The sequence below is a fragment of the Gekko japonicus genome, unplaced genomic scaffold (genome assembly GCF_001447785.1).
Source record: "Gekko japonicus isolate JY-2015 unplaced genomic scaffold, Gekko_japonicus_V1.1 scaffold2044, whole genome shotgun sequence".
NCBI lineage: Eukaryota > Metazoa > Chordata > Lepidosauria > Squamata > Gekkonidae > Gekko > Gekko japonicus.
Genome location: NW_015167597.1, coordinates 33,621 through 49,864, shown reverse-complemented (window position 1 = coordinate 49,864; position 16,244 = coordinate 33,621).

Below are 16,244 nucleotides of genomic sequence, written 5' to 3'. Positions count from 1 at the left end.
GGTCCATAATCCCCCAGGCAGCTTTTAAAACATGATCCTGGGACCTACACACCACCAGACATTCCTGCCTTGCGGGGGGGGGAAAGTATGAGGTGTGGAATGGAGTGAAGTCCAATCAGCTTCCATATGCAAAAGACCTTGAAGGTTCCATATGCAACTGACATTCCAACTGCCTTGCGGGGAGGGGGGTGAGTTTGAGGTGTGGAATGCAGTGAAGTCCAATCAGCTTCCATATGCAAAAGACCTTGAAACGCTGGGCGGGACTGCACAAAGCAGCCAGTCAACCCAGCCAGCATCTTCTGACTGACACTTCAAGCGTCCATACACTAAAGGGGCCAAATTTAGAATGTTCATATAGAATGTTCTTACTCAATTATATATAAGGAGAGGTGCTTACTGATTCTTTGTCAGGACTGAAGAAAGCATGCAAAATTCAGAGGTTATAGGTAAAACCCAATGTACCCCCACACCCCAAACATACATCAGCATTCAGCCACTAGCATTTCTATGACAACCCTGATATACCGTGTCTTATCTACTCCAGCCTAGCGAAAGAGTCTCCAAGGCCAAATCCCATGAGAACAGGCCAAGGGAACAGGCCAACTTGAGGAATAATTATGGCTACTACAGACAGGCACTCAACCCACACACACTCCCCTCAGGAATTCCCTCCCCCCAAAGCTTGGCAAGGTGAACAGTAAAGTAAAACAAAGAGAAACGAAACTGAAACCTTGACATTCTGCCCCCACCCCCAAGCTCCCTCAACCACCCGGCTTCTGAGGGTTATGTTTATGGAATGTCTGAACCAGGCAGGAGGCATTGATGTTAGAGGCCTCAACCCATTCATTGTGCTCTGGCCTAAACTCCTTCCATTTACTCATATAATATAAATGGCCTCTTTTTGTTTTAGAGTTCAGAATAGGGTTGCCAAGTGCTTACCTTTGTTTAGCGGGGGAGTTTGGGTCCCTGGCTGGGACATTCACACATGTGCCACGATGGCGTAGCCCAGAAGTGACATCATCATGCTTGGGCACGTCGCTGGGCAACGCTCTGGCAATCGGCCTGAAAACTCTATGGTACCATGCCCAGTGTGATGATGTCACTTTCGGGCTACATCATCACGCCGGGCACGTCGGCCCAATTTGGCCACTTCAGATCCAGACCAGCAGATTGGGGTCCCTTAAGAGTGGGGAAATCTCTGCCCTCCGGGGGGACTTGGCAGCCCTAGTCCAGAATGGTTTCCACCTCCTGATGTGGCTTGCCGTCAATCATAAGAGGGGGAGGAGCAGGAGGACAATGAGTCCAAGGTGAGGGTCCAGGGTCCCTCTTCAGTAGGCTAAAATGGAAAACAGGGTGTACATTACATAGATTCTTAGGCAACTCTACCTCTACAGTCACTTTATGAATCAAACGGGTCACTTCGAAGGGGCCAATGTACTTCCATCCCAACTTGTTGAACAGTTGGACCCCCCTGAGGTGCTTTGTGGATACGTAGACAAAGTCTCCAGGGACCATTCAGGACCTCGATGCTTGTCAGCATGTCACTTATAGTCCTCTTTGGCTTTAGTTAGTGTCTTTTGGAGGGTCTCCCATCCTTTTTTCAAAGTGGACCACCAGACTTGGGCATTCCCCTCATGGGCTCATTTAAGTCCAAAGTTGGCATAACCATGCACTGCCTTTCTGGTGGAACTGTGCACTGAGTTGCTATAACTGTATTTGGCAAAAGGCAACAACTGCACCCAGTCGTCCTGTTGGTAGTTTATAAAACACCTGAGAAACTGCTCCAGGACCTGATTGATACGTTCTGTCTGCCCATCTGTCTCAGGATGGTAGCCACTACTCAGACCTTGCTCCACACCAAGGATTTTCAGCAACTCCTTCCAAAACTTGGCAATGAACTGGGAGCCCGAGTTGGAAATTATCTTGCAGGGCAGTGTATGTAATCTCACCACATGTTGCATAAACATCCGAGCTAATTGTTTGGCTGTGGGCACCTGCTTACATTGGATAAAGTGTGCCTGCTTGGAGAATAAATCCACCACCACTCAGATGATGGCTTTACCTTGGCTGGGTGACAAATCCGTCATAAAGTCCATAGAGATCACTGCCCATGGTCGCTCGAGGGTTTCTAGGGGCTGTAGGCACCTTCTTCCCCCCCCCATGCTTACTCATGAGGCATGTCTGACACAAAGCCATATATTTGGAAATGTCTCCTCGCATGTGGGGCCACCAGAACTGTCTTTGAATGAGATGGAGGGTTTTCAAATAGCCAAAGTGTCCAGATATTTTACTGTCATGTCACATAGACAGCACTTCCCCTCTCAATGACTCCGGGAGAAAAACTTTATCTCCCCCGTACCAGCACCCATTGTCTTTCTTTACCAAAGTCCCCTCCTTCTCTATGGCACTCAAGTCTTGGGGGGGCTCAAGGAGCTTTCAACTTCTCAATCCAGTCTCCTAGCTCCTGATCCCCCCCCCGCTTTCACCTGAGCCCATGTTGTTACAGCCCCTTCCAACTGAGTGGGCATGAACATAGTGTCTATGACTTCATCACGCTGGCTGGCATGTTGAGGTAGGCGGGACAGAGCATCGGCCAGCAAGTTGGATTTCCCATGGAGGTGCTTAAGGGTGAAATGAAACTTAGAAAAGAACTCCGCCCAGCACAACTGCTTAGCATTCAGGTGGTGGGCACTTTTCTACAAGCAAGTTTTTATGATCTGTCCACACCTCAAAAGGAACCTGAGCCCCCTCAAAAAATTGCCTCCAGGTGGTCAGGGCAAGTTTTATAGCTGCTGCTTCCTTATCCCACACAGCCCAATTCCTCTGTACCCCCAAGAATTTCTTTGCAACGTAAAGAGGGGGTGCAGCTTTCCATCTGCTCCCTTCTGCAGGATCGCCCCTTCAAGTGCCCCCGTCATCTGAGATTAGATGGGTGGCAACCCACAAAAGAGCATTCTTGGTCATGGCACAAAAACCCTGGCACTCCCTCCCCAAGGAGATTCATCTATTGCCCTGTATTGTCTTCCACCAGCAAGTAAAGACTCTATTGTTTCGTTTGGTGTTTCCTTATTGACTGCCCTTCCTGTTTATGTTTTGAATGGTGGTTTTGTTAAATAAATGTATTGTTTCAAGCCCTGATTTGGATAGCCCAGGCTAGTCTGATCTCATTGGATCTTGGAAGCTGAGCAGGATCAGCCCTGGTCAATATTTGGATCATAGGAGACCACCAAGGAATTCCATGTGGAGGCAGGCAATGACAAACCACCTCTGAACATATCTTGCCTTGAAAATCCTACTTGACAGTCAAAAAAAAGTTTTAAAGTTGATTTTAGTGTCTTCTTAACTGTTTGCTACCTAACTGGGTGGAAAAATGGGATAAGATGTTTTAAATAAATAAAACCCAGCTTAAACAGACATACTCAGCTCTACCAATGCCCTTTAAATCAAGAAAATGAAAAACTGGTTATATGTTCAGATTGAAACAGACCTGTTTTGTCACAGCATTTGCAGGCCAAGTCTGGGCTTGTTTGCAGTGGCTTTGATCAAGACTTGCAAATATGGCCCCGCATTCTATTGAAGTTAACTGGTTTAGTTAGTCCAGTCACCATTAGTTAGCAGAGTGCTTAAATAAAGCTACAGACACAGCAGCATCACTTTACCAGGTTACTCAGCTTACAAAGCTACACAGAGCCACATTGCAAGTTTAGAAGAGAAATACTTCTCTTTTTATTTGAGAAGTACACTTTGAATAGGAAAGAGCAGCAACTGATAGATTACTAATTTACTAGCTAAAGGGTGGAGGCGGATGGCAAGAGGCCCATCTGCCTCATGGTGCCAAGAGAGGACAGCATGTCCCTCTATTGGTGCGTGCTGGTAGAGAGCAAGTCTTCATTCAGAGTGAGAGAGAAGCAGGGAAAGGGAAATTGGTCCCTGAGATTACAGTCTGCATATCAAAGAGGACAGTGGCAGAAGAGTAGATACAGGGAGAAAGATCAGTGTGCCCATCTAGCTATCTGGCCTCTCTTGCCACCCAGTCTGGAGGTCTGAGGCAGGGGACATCACATCTGGAACTTCCAACACATTCAACTCTAGTACATCTTTTACAGAAGTGAAAATGTCTGGCATAACAGATGCCCATGCAGGTATGGCAGTCAACAGAGGGGGACTGGGGGGGGACAAAATTTGGGGGGCCCAAGTCATCTGGAGGGCTCTTGAAGCCAGTGCCATGCTGCATCCAGCCGAATGTCTTTCCACTTATTTTTAAAATGGAGTTCTGGCTGCAGCCATGAGGGGTGCAGAAGCCTGAGTACAGTGAAAGGTACTCTACTATTGGCTTGACTTGCCTTCCTCCAAGACTGAAGAAAACTTGCCTAACAGAGCATTCTAACACGATCATCAGCCAAGCCATCACTGGTGCAGGATAAGAAGATGTGCTGAGGACTGCTACAATAATTGGAAGCCTGGAGTCCTGCTAACAGCCCAGTCCGATCTTGCAAACCAGAGGTTGTTGTGTTGAGGCAAGATACAACCTTTCCCCCTCTTTTCCTTAATTTCTCTCCCTCTTTTTTACACTTTTCTCATTCAATTTCTCTCTCCCTCCGTTTAATTTTTTCTTTGTCTCACCATCCTCCCTTTTATTTTCAATTCTTGGTCTCAAGTACTTCTCATCCTTATCCTGCTTGGAGTAGTACAGTAGCAAACCTTTGTTAATATTATAAACAGAAGGGGGGGAGTTAATATTTCCTCAGCTTGGTGTAGTGCTTAAGAGCAGCAGACTCTGATCTAAAGAACCAGGTTTGATTCCCCACTCCTCCACGTGAAGCCAGCTGGGTGACCTTGAGTCAGTCACCGTTCTCTCAGAACTCTCTCAGCCCCACCTACCTCACAGGGTGTCAGTTGTAGGGAGAGGAAGGGAAGGTGATTGTAAGCCACTTCAAGATGCCTTTGGGTAGTGAAGAGTGGGGTACAAAACCAACTCTTCTTCTTCTTCTTTGTCTTCCTCCTCCTCTTCCTCCTCTTGTTCTGATGCTTCCCCACTCCTCCACCCTTTACATGCATGTTAATGGCACATTAATCTGTTTTAGTAGTTATACATGTGGAACAGTAGTTAGAACTCCCAGTTCAGGCACTGGTTTGTTATCAATATTATTGTGTTGGTGGAAGATCTAATAGCCCCTTGCAAAGGCTACTTTACTATATGAACTTAGGATATCCTGGCTATTCTACACACAATGCCACATGATTATTAATTTGCTATATGACAAATAATACAATCTTTTAGATATCATTAAAAATAGATTTATAAAAACTAGGAATAAGGCCCGTTGTGGAAATAAATACAACAAGCTCTAGAAAGAAGTTCTGGGAGAGTGCCAAGGCCTTGGGCACTCAGCATCAATGTGCTATAGGAACCACAGCAGGGTATAATGACACAGAGTCCACCATTTTCTCCGTAAGAACTGATCTTTGCTACCTGAAGAGCAGTTGTAATTTTCAGTGATCTCCAGCCCTCACCTGGAGATTGGCAACAATTGTTACCCAGGAAGAAATTGCTAGTTTGGGGGTGGAGTCTATGGCATTGTACCTGTCTGAGGTCCCACCCCTCCTCAAACCTCAGCCTCTCCAGGCTCCAACACTCAAATCTCCATAAGTTTCCCAACCTGGAGCTGGCAACCCTATCTTCTTCCCAGCCAAGCACCAACCTGCCATTATCTGCCCCTCTGATTTCAGCTTTGCATCTCCTCCCCTCTCCCTCCTGGAGATTCAGTTGTAATTCTGAGTGAGTTCCACCCCTCTCCTGAGATTGGCAACAGTGGTTCCCCAGAAGGGAATGGTTGGTTGGGAGAGTGGAGTCTATGGCATTGTACCTGTCTGAGGTCCCACCCCTCCTCAAACCTCACCTTCTCCAGGTTCCATCCCTCAAAGCTCCAGGAATTTCTCACCTGGAGTTGGCAACCCTATCTCCCCAGCCAATCATCAACCTACCTTTATTTTCCCCTCTCTCTTCAGCTTTCCATTTCCCACACACACACACCTGCATCCTCTTCTGTGCTCTGAAGCCCTGACTGCCACAAAGTCCACCATTTTCTCCAGGGGATCTGACCTGGAGAGCACTTGTAATTCTGAGGGATCTTCAGCCCTCACCTGGAGATTGGCAACAATGGTTTCCCAGGAGGAAAACTAGTATTTCTCTGCAATGTGGACCAAAGCAGCTTACATAATTCTCCTCTCCCCCTTTTGACTTGGACAACAACCCTGTGAGGTAGGTTAGGCTGAAAGTCTGTGACTGATCCAAAATCACCACTCAGCTTCTACAGCAAGAACCTGGCTCTAGCAGACCCTGCTGTGAAGCACTGACTGCTACGCCTAGGGCAACCAACCTCCAGGTGGAGTCTGAAGATCACCAAGTATCACAACTGAACTCCAGACAACAGATCTCTCCTCCTCCCCCGGAGAAAATAACTGCTTTGGAAGGTGGGCTGTATGGCATTCTGTTCAGCTGATGCCTCTCCCCTCCCCAAACCCTGGCTTCTGGACTCCAGGACTATCTCCCTACCTGGAGCTACAAGGAATCTCCCTACCTGGAGCTGGCAACCCTAGTCAGGACTGGCCCCAATGAGTTCCTCACAAAGACCTGCAAAGGGGTTTCTTCCTTTGTCTGAACCAAGCTTGGTTCCCTACCTCTGGAGGTTGTGGGCTCACCTGTTCTTTAGCCTCTCTCTCTTGCCCAAGAGAGCAGGGAAACTTCCATTCATTCCGCAGTCCAGCCGACTGTGGAGTGGCTGAATTTCTACTGCTCCCAGGGATGAAGACTGTCTTGGGACAGTCCCTGTTTTCCCACACTTTTTGGCCTTGGGGCAGCTGGGAACCGTAGGTCAGCAGATGAGGAAGCCCCATTCAACCCAGTGAGTGATACCCCTGCAGGCCCCTCTCTGGAACTACAGCTCAATTAAACCTTATGGGGGAACATTTTCAACAAAGAACCACAGCCATCTTACCACCACCAGGGGTCCACGGCTAAAGCAGGAGCTTGGTCCCCAAACACAAAGGGGACCTAGGATCCTAGTCCACTGGGAGTCCACCAATAGCAACCTTGGCGGGAGATTCAAACCCTCCAATGGGGACAGAGGAGTGCCGGGTGGAGTGTATATAGTTGGCCTTGCAGGGCCGTTTTTCCTTGTCTTGTTGTGAAGTACAATAAACCTGTCTAAATGCATGTCGTGGTCTGAGTCCTCCATGCGTCAAATCCAGTACTTTTCAGTGGCGACGAAGGTGGGATCCCGATAAGCAGGCCAGGCTCACCTTCCAGCGCAGCATCGTTCCCGAAATGTCACCACACCCCGCACCACTCCCGAGCAGCACCACACTGTGCCTGGCATCGCTGAACTCCACTCCCCCACTCCACGCTAGAGCCATGGCCTCTGCTCCGGGACACCTAGAGGTTTTTGACCCCACTCATCCCGAGCTCTGGGATTCGTGGACGGACCAGCTAACCTGCCATCTCGCCTTTCATGAGATCACCGATGCAGGCAAGAGAAGGGGTCTCCTCCTCAGGTCATATGGCATGCACACCATCCGGCTTGCGAAGAGCCTTCTGGCCCCGAAGGAGATCCTCGAGTGTACGTATGAGGAGATCTTAGACGCCCTGACCAGGTACCTCACGCCCAAGCTGACAACGCTCACTAAATGGATGGAATTACAGGGGCATATCCAGAAGCCCAGCAAGATGGCCTCTTGACCAGCCAGCCCTCGCTACAGGCACTACGCCTTCCCAACTTGCCCGCAGCCCCAAAGATCTAGGCCCAGGCCTCGATCGAGGGGTCCCCCTGCCAAATGGAAGTAGACTCAGGGTCAGCGGCTTCCATCATCTCTGTGGAAATAATGAACAGACTTTGTCCCAATGGCGGGCCCCACCTGTGACCTTCACCTTTCAGCCTAGTGGACTTCCAGAGGAACCCGGTTCCAATAAGAGGTGTGGGGACTTTCCAGGTTTTGAGGGTTTTTTGGACTTGATAGTAGTGGAGGGAAATTTGGTTAGTCTATTGGGCCGGGTGTGGTTTGCCCTGTTAGGCATCACAGTAGGGTGGGTTAATAAATGTGTGCCGTGGGATTTTGCTGATGTTTGTGGGGAGTTCCCCGTGGTATTTGATGGGTCTCTAGGTTGTTACAAGGGCCTTCCTGTTTCTTTGCAACCTGACCCCCAAATTGCCCCCATCCGCATGCGCTTCTGCACCTCACTGCTTGCTTTGCGGCCGAAGATCGATGCGGAGCTAGACCGTTTGGTGGTGCAAGGGGTCCTCAAACCAGTCTCCCATGTGCCATTGTAACCCCCGTAAAGCCTAACGGCGACGTCCGCATCTGCGCAGCACTTTGAACAAGGCCCTTCCCAACCATGCCTACCCCGTCCTGGTCGTGAGTCATGTGTTGGCTTCCTTAGCTGGAGCTAAGATTTTTGGAAAGTTGGATCTCACACAAGTGTATCAACAACTGCCCGTAGATGAGGCCACAGCGACAGCCCCGACCATTGTAATGCACCGGGGGGCTTTTAAGGTCAGGAGGTCACAGTTTGGTGTAAGTGTGGCCCTGGGGATACTTCAGCAACTAATGGACTCTTTGTTGAAAGGGATCCCTGGGGTGATGACATTTTTTGATGACATCCTTATCACGTCGGCCACCCCAGATGACTTCGCCTCCTGCCTCCGCACCGTCCTTCGCCATTTCGACTCAGTGGACCTCAAGGTCAAACGGGAGAAGTGTCTCCTTGGGGTCCCTGAGATAGACTTCCTGGACTTCCAGGTCGACACATCTGGCCTCCACCCGGCAAGGGACAAGGTCAAGGCCATTGTGGAGGCCCCCAACCCCACATGCAAGGCAGAACTGCAGGCGTTTTTAGGACTCCTGAACTTTTACTGCGCCTTTCTGCCACACAAGGCTGTGATTGCAGAGCCTCTTCACTGCCTCCTGGATAAGTCAGCACCCTGGTCGTGGGGCCCGAGGGAGGTGGCGATGTTTAAAGGGGTCAAGGCGCTACTCATCTCCAATGAGGTGTTGGCACACTTCGATGAGTCCCTACCTGTCATCCCTGTGTGCGATGCCTCCCCCTATGGCATCGGTGCAGTTCTAGGCCACCTTCTTCCTGATGGCCGGAAGGTCCCTGTGGCTTACTTCTCCCCAACTTTGATGGACACCAAGATCAATTACGTTCAGATAGACTGGGAGGGGTTGGCGATTGTGGCAGGAGTAAAAAAGTTTCATAACTTTGTGTACAGGCGCCCTTTCACTATTTTAACTGACCACAAGCCTCTCCTCGACTTGTTTGCGGCTGATAAGCAGACACCCCAGGTACTCTCATCCAGGGTTCTCCAGTGGTCCCTTTTCTTGGCCGGCTACAATTACCCCCTGGAGCATCGGCCAAGCAAGGTGATGGGGCACACCGATGCCCTCAGCAGACTGCCCCTCTGATCCAGAGACCTTCCCGAGCCACCCCTTCAGGCCCAGGATATTGCTGCCTGCTCGGCCCGAGACCCCATCATCTCTCGGGTTTGGGGCTGGGTGATGAGGGGGTGGCCCATGGCATTCGCAATCCCTGAGTTTGCAGCGTTCGCAACCCACAGGGACAAGCTGTTGGCGCTCAAGAGTTGTCTCCTGTGGGGTGACAGGGTCATAGTTCCACATGCCCTGTGACAACGAGTCCTCCACACTCTCCACAAGGCACATCTGGAAATTGTGAGGATGAAGGCTATGGCCTGGAGCTATCAACACCGAGATCGAGGCCTGGGTGAGGAGATGCCAGACCTGCCAGGCGGTCTGCCCAAACCCGCCTAGTGTGCCAACCCAGTCGTGGGAGTCTACACACAAACCTTGGTCCCAGCTACATATTGACTTTGCCAGGCCCTTCCAGGGGCTGTTATTTCTAGTAACAGTAGACTCCTACTCCAAATGGTTGGAGATCAGCCCCGTGTCCACCACCTCCATGAAGGCCATCATATGCTCGCTCCGTCTGATCTTCTCAGCCCATGGGCTGCCGGACACCATCGTATCCTACAATGGGACTGCCTTCATGTCTGCATAGTTCCAGGACTTCCTACAGCAGAACCTGATCCAGCACATAAGATCGGCACCATTCAACCCCGCGACCAACGGTCAAGCAGAGAAGATGGCTCACACAGCAAAGGAAGCCCTCAGCCAGATCATGGATGGGGACTGGGAGTTCCAGCTCACCCGCTTCCTACTGATTCAGCGGACAACACCCAACCCCATCACCGGCCGCTGCTCAGCCAAACTGCTGATGGGCCAGCATCCTACGATCCTGTTGGACCACCTACACCCAGACCGGGCACCAGACTCAAGGTGTCTGATGGAACAAAAGGACGCTCCCCAGGGGTTCTTTCCAGGCAACCCCGTGTTCATCCAGAACTTGGGGGGGGGCCTCCTGGATTGCAGACTGGGCAGTCCAAGTCACCGGCCCGGTCTCCTATGAGGTCTCTACAGAGGACGGCCAACTCCTAAAAAAACACATTGACCAACTTTGGTGGTGACAGCTCCCGGAGGCTGAAGAACAACCCCAGCTCAAGGGCCCAGGACTCTGTCACCGGCCAGCACTCGACCCAAACTCCCACACACAGGTGAGCCCCCACTGGACTCCGGCAGGGTATAATGCCATACAGTCCACCTTCCAATGCAGCCATTTCCTCCAGAGGAACTGATTGTGACTATCTGGAGATCAACTGTAATAGCAGGAGATCCCCAGGTGCCACCTGGAGGTTGACAACCCCAGGTTGTTATGAGGATAAACCTGAGGAAAGGAGAATGATGTAAGCCACTTTGGGTCCCCATTCAGGAGAAAGGCAGAATATAAATAAAATAAAAAAGTAAAATGGACAGAGAGGTCAATTATTTTATTACTATAGAATCATAGTAACTGCAAGCCAAGTGATTTGTTCTGTTACGATATTTGGTTTAGATCAGGGTCATGTGGAGGCCCAGGTGGAAACTTTGTCCAGGGGCCCATGGTGACTCTCGGCAACCCTGTATGCAGGTACAAAGCACTTCAATGCTACCATTCCACAAGTAGCCAGAATAGTAGAAGGACCATCTGAGGCTTGGGGCAAAAACTTTTGCCAACTTTGCCCCCCACACACACACACACACTTCTCCAGCATTGCTACAAAGATAGAAAGGAGCAGCATGGGCTCATTTCAGCCCTATTATGTTGTCTTTTAAAAATCTAATTATTTTGTTTTAAAATGGTTTTTGCCCCAGGTGGCAGAAAACTTGAATTTAAATATCCTAAATAAATACATTGCCCTGACATGTATGGCCCAGGCTAACCTGATGTTGTCAGATCTTGGAAGCGAAGCAGAGTTGGCCCTGGCTACTATTGGGAAGGGAGACCTCCCAAGGATGGTGAACTGGAGACAGGCAATGGCAAGCCATCTCTGAACATCTCTTGCTAGGGTTGCCAGGTCCTGCCTCCTCCCCAGCAGAGGACTTTGGGAGGTGTTCCTGGAGGGGGAGGGGATGTTCCCAACGTGATGATGTCACTCAGAAGTGACATCATCACATTGGGGGTGCACCTGATTCCCAAGTGGCAAATTCGCTGCTTGGAATTCAGGCATCTAACCCCCCCCCCAAGCATTTAAAGGGTCCCTTTCAATGCTTTTGGAGAGTGGGGGCCCACACAACTGATTCCCAAGTGGCAAATTTGCTGCTTGGAGTGCAGGTGTGTGGTCAGTGGCCACCCGCTCCCTTTCCTCCTGCAATATTTAAAGGGCCCTCCAGCTGATCGGTGGGCCATGTGGAGGACCCTTTAAATCTGGCAGGAGTGGAAGAAGAGGGGTGGCTGCTGCTGAGGGGGGTTTGGGGTCCTCCACTGATCAGCTGGAGGGCCTTTTAAATCTGACAGAAGGGGAGGGAAAGGGGTGGCCACAAGTGGCTGCTGTTGGGAGCAGGGCTTGGGGGTGGGGCAATTTGGACCGGAAATGGCGACTGGTATTCTTATCTCTTGCTTTGAAAACCCCACAGGGTTGCCATAAGTCAGCTGTGACTTGACTGTACTTTCCACTATCATCAAATAAATACATGCTGTCATATTACTTCTGACAGCGGATTGCAACACTGCTAGGCTTGGTGAAGCAGGAAAAAGGCCTTGTTGATAGGTATTCTTGCACCATTCTTTCCAGCAATCGGATCACCCTCTCCCTCACAAGCTCTCTGAGCTAGTGAAACATCCTTGCTCAAAACTGCTGATGGGAGTAGCAGCGGCTGAACTGCAGCCCAAGGTACTTGCTGGTGGTTCAGCACATCTCTTCAATGCAAGCCTTGACACCAGTAGACAATAAAAACTCAAACTAAACCATATAAGACAGGATAACACCCCTTTCTGATATTCATAACATAACATTTACCTCTGCCCTTCAAGGCACCTGTAATTGTATCACCCAATCTATTCCAAGTGCTAAAAGCGGCAGCGAGAGAACATGCTTTGATTTCTCCCCCCTACAAAAAAAAAAAATCAACTTTAAGATGGTTCACTGAATCTTTCCCTGCCAACAAAATGCAGAGTGTAAGCCATTAGTGTATTGCCTTGTGTTTTCAGAATGTGAACAGACGACCTCCTTTCGAAACACTGATGCCTGCTTATTAGGCTGGCACCTTTCATGCAACATAATAGATAACACATCTGCAGTGATGTTCTCAGAAACAGTAAAGACAGCTGTTAGAGTGACACTTTCACCAATTTTAGGCAATCAACTCCTTGCAAAGCTTGCAAATGTTGCTAAGAAGTCATCTTACCTGATCCTTGCTTTAATATCATGCTTTAAAGTAGAGCTGAAACAAATGTAAAAGAAAGGGTGGGGGCATTCAGAATGCTTTCCTTCAACACATCAAAGTCCATCAGGTCCAGTACTGTGTTTCTAACAATGGCCTGTTTTACTGAAAACTGGATAGATGTATGAAGCAGACTAACTTGTTTATCTCAGTTTTTTTGGCTCACCAGGAAATGCTGTGTTAGGGGATAGGGATGGAGTGTGTGGTTATAATCCATAAACAAAAAAGGAGATCACACAGCAGTATAGTAGTAACAACTAAGGGGAAAAGCTATGAAGCAGGACACAATAGAACTAGTAACCATGTTATTATACTGGACAGATACAAGTGTTCAGTAGATGAATATAATCCTTGCACAATAAAGCACAATGGTACTAAATATGAATCTTCTGATACACAATGAAATATTCCATAAAATTCTCTTTCCAAAGTAGTTCTTTCCAATGAAGAATCTGGATATTGGAGACTTTGCTTCAATAATCTTCCTCAAGAAAATTACTATTCTGAAACTTCTGGTTTATGGCGACACGCAGGCAGACACATCCCCCGGACACTCCGGGGATGTAAACTGCACACCAGCGTGTGGGAGGGGGTCCGACGGGTCGAGACCCCTGCCAAAGCCTTGGTAAAAGGCTCCCAGTCAGGGGGCTTTTGAGGGACGACCTCTTTGATGGCCAAAAGCCGAATAATTGAGGTGCCCCTCTGCCCCGAAGGTCCTGCCGCTGAGTGACCGCATGGTACGACTGCTGCTGACTGGGACAAGCGTTGGAGATCGAGCAAAATAAATTATGACAAGCAAGGCCGAATGGCCAACAATGAACTGTGAGTCAGGTTGAAGCGTGCATGAAGATATAAAAAGAAGCGCCCCCCCCCAAAGAGTGACAGGAAAGCGAGTGGGGGGATGAAACACGGAAGGAAAGAGGGGGGAGTGGAAAAATAAGTGACTAAAACTGTTTTAAGAGACTTACCAGAGCGCAGAAAAGCATTTGGGCGAATATCAGAGACTTTAGCAACTTTTTTGAAAAGTAAACAAATCCAAAAAGATGGTGGGGAAGAAACCGGAGAAAGAGAAGCTGTTGAAATCTAAACTAGGGGCCAGTCCTCAAACTGATGAGGTCACTGAGCTCTCAAAACTCTTGGCTGACTCCCTGCTCCCCCTGCTGGATGAGCTCACTGGCATTAAACAACAACTGTCAGTAATTGGGCAGAGTGTGGCAGCACAGCAGATGCAACTGACTCAATCCTTAAAAGAAACAGAGCAAATGGGAGAGAAGGTGAAGGAAATGGACGTCACTACTAAAAAAGTTAAGAAAAAGGTGCAAAAGCTGGAAATGAAACAAGCTACAGAAGAGTCAAAGCTTTTACAGCTACAAATGGATAAAGCAATTTTGGTCCTACGGTTTCAAGGGGTCCCAGAAATTGAAGGAGAGAATCTGAAGCAACGGCTGAGTGAAGCAATAGCCCCAATGATAGATTTAACAGCGAGATGGATGTGGTCTACAGGTCCTATTCATCGTACATCAAGAAAAATAATCTGCCTGGGAAAATAGTGGTCAGATTCTCGAAGACACATGTGAGAGATGCTATTTTGAATGCAAATTCAGGAACACCCTTGAAAATTGGGGGCAATAATATCAGGATTTTAAAAGATATTCCATTTGATATAAGACAGAAGAGAAAGAACTATAAAAAATTAATCCTTTTCTTACAAACAAATGGCATCAGTTACAGGTGGTTAACCCCAGAAGGCATCATTTTCAAGATTAACGATAAAACAGAAAAGATTGACTCTGTTTTTAAAGCACGTGAATTTCTGCGGACACAGCTTGGGGAACCAGAAGAGAGCAAAGAGGAGGAAAAAGAAAGCAAATCTGATGGCGAGTTGGGCTCGGGGTCTTCGGATGAGGACTCCCCCTCTGAAAAGGGGGCGGCTGCCCCCAAAAGCCCTTATAAACTGAGGATTAGAAAAAAGAAGAATAAATAAGGGCTGAAGGACTCTGATTTGTGCCTGAAAAAATGTTGAAATAACTTGGGGATGCTCTGGGAATTTCTTTAAACAGTTAAAGGGATGGTTAAACGATAATTAATCTAGCATAACCGACTAAATTCATTGTATTATTAGTAGCTTTTTGAAAATAGCATGGTGTTAAGCTGATGTATGATCTCCTACTCTTGGGTTTTTAGTTAGTTCTGGGTCTTTTTATTTATTCCCTAGATGTAGTTCCCTTTCCTATATTTCTGTTGTAGTTTTGTAATCTGAAAAAAACCTCCCCCCAGGGAGATGGGGGGGGGAAAGAAAGAAAATTACTATTCTAAGTATTTCAAAGGCATCAGGTTCCAGAAAACTGTATAGCTTCAAACTACTGATATAGAAGGGAGCGGTGGCGCAGGGAGTATAACACCTGCATTAACATCTTGAAAAGTATGCAGACGGAGAGTGATTTCAGCTAAGCATACCTTTATTTAGTCAGGAACAAAGACGAAGGGACCAGCTCGCAGGCTGGTTTATATATGTTCAGAAAACCCGCCACCAAGTACACCTAAACTCCTCCGCCTATGGAGGTGTGTGGAGAAGCAGCAGCAATGGCGGCGGCGGCAAGAATGGCGGCTACAGCGGAGCGGCGGCGGCAGACGATTGGAGGAGGCGGCGCAACGCTGAAAGGCGGCAAGCGGCGGCAGCAGAGTCAGACTGATCCCTGGTGGCCAGTGGTGAAAGAACTAGGCGGCTGTCGTCGACGGAGGTCGGAGGCACAGTGACGTCATCTGGAGGCGCGCGGAGCCGGAAAGGACATGATCGGGCCGAGGACGACGTCGCCGGCGATCCATACATCCACCTGTCTGCCTGAGCACCGAGACACCTTACAGACGGAAAAAGAAACCGAGCCGGGAAAATTACTGAAGCCTCCACCAGGGTGCCGGTAGGGAGTTCCCCCCCCCCCTTGTACCATTGTGGCCGTAGTTAGGGTTGTTTCCGGTGACTAGCACCCAAGAATTGTAAACCGCCCAGAGACCCCTACGGGGGTTAGGGCGGTATATCAAGTCGAAGGATAAATAAATAAAATAAAAAATAAATAGAAGGAACTGCTTATTCTAAGTATTTCAAAGGCATCAGGTTCCAGAAAAATGTGTAGCTTCAGACTACTAATGTAGAAGGAACTGCCCTCCCAAGGTATTCAAAGAGGTTTGCAGTGACAGTTTTATTTCTATTGACAGGCCACCAGTAACACTTTATAGAAGCCACTCTGTATTAATGCTGAGCTGGTCTAGCCTCTAAATTGTGAGTCAAGTCAGCTCTCCAGATTACAGAGACTATCAGGTCGCCTGGAGGAAATGGCTGCTGTGATGAGTATGGACTCTGTGTTATGCCCCACTGATGTCCCTCTCCCCAGTTTCCACACCCAAATTTCCAGGAA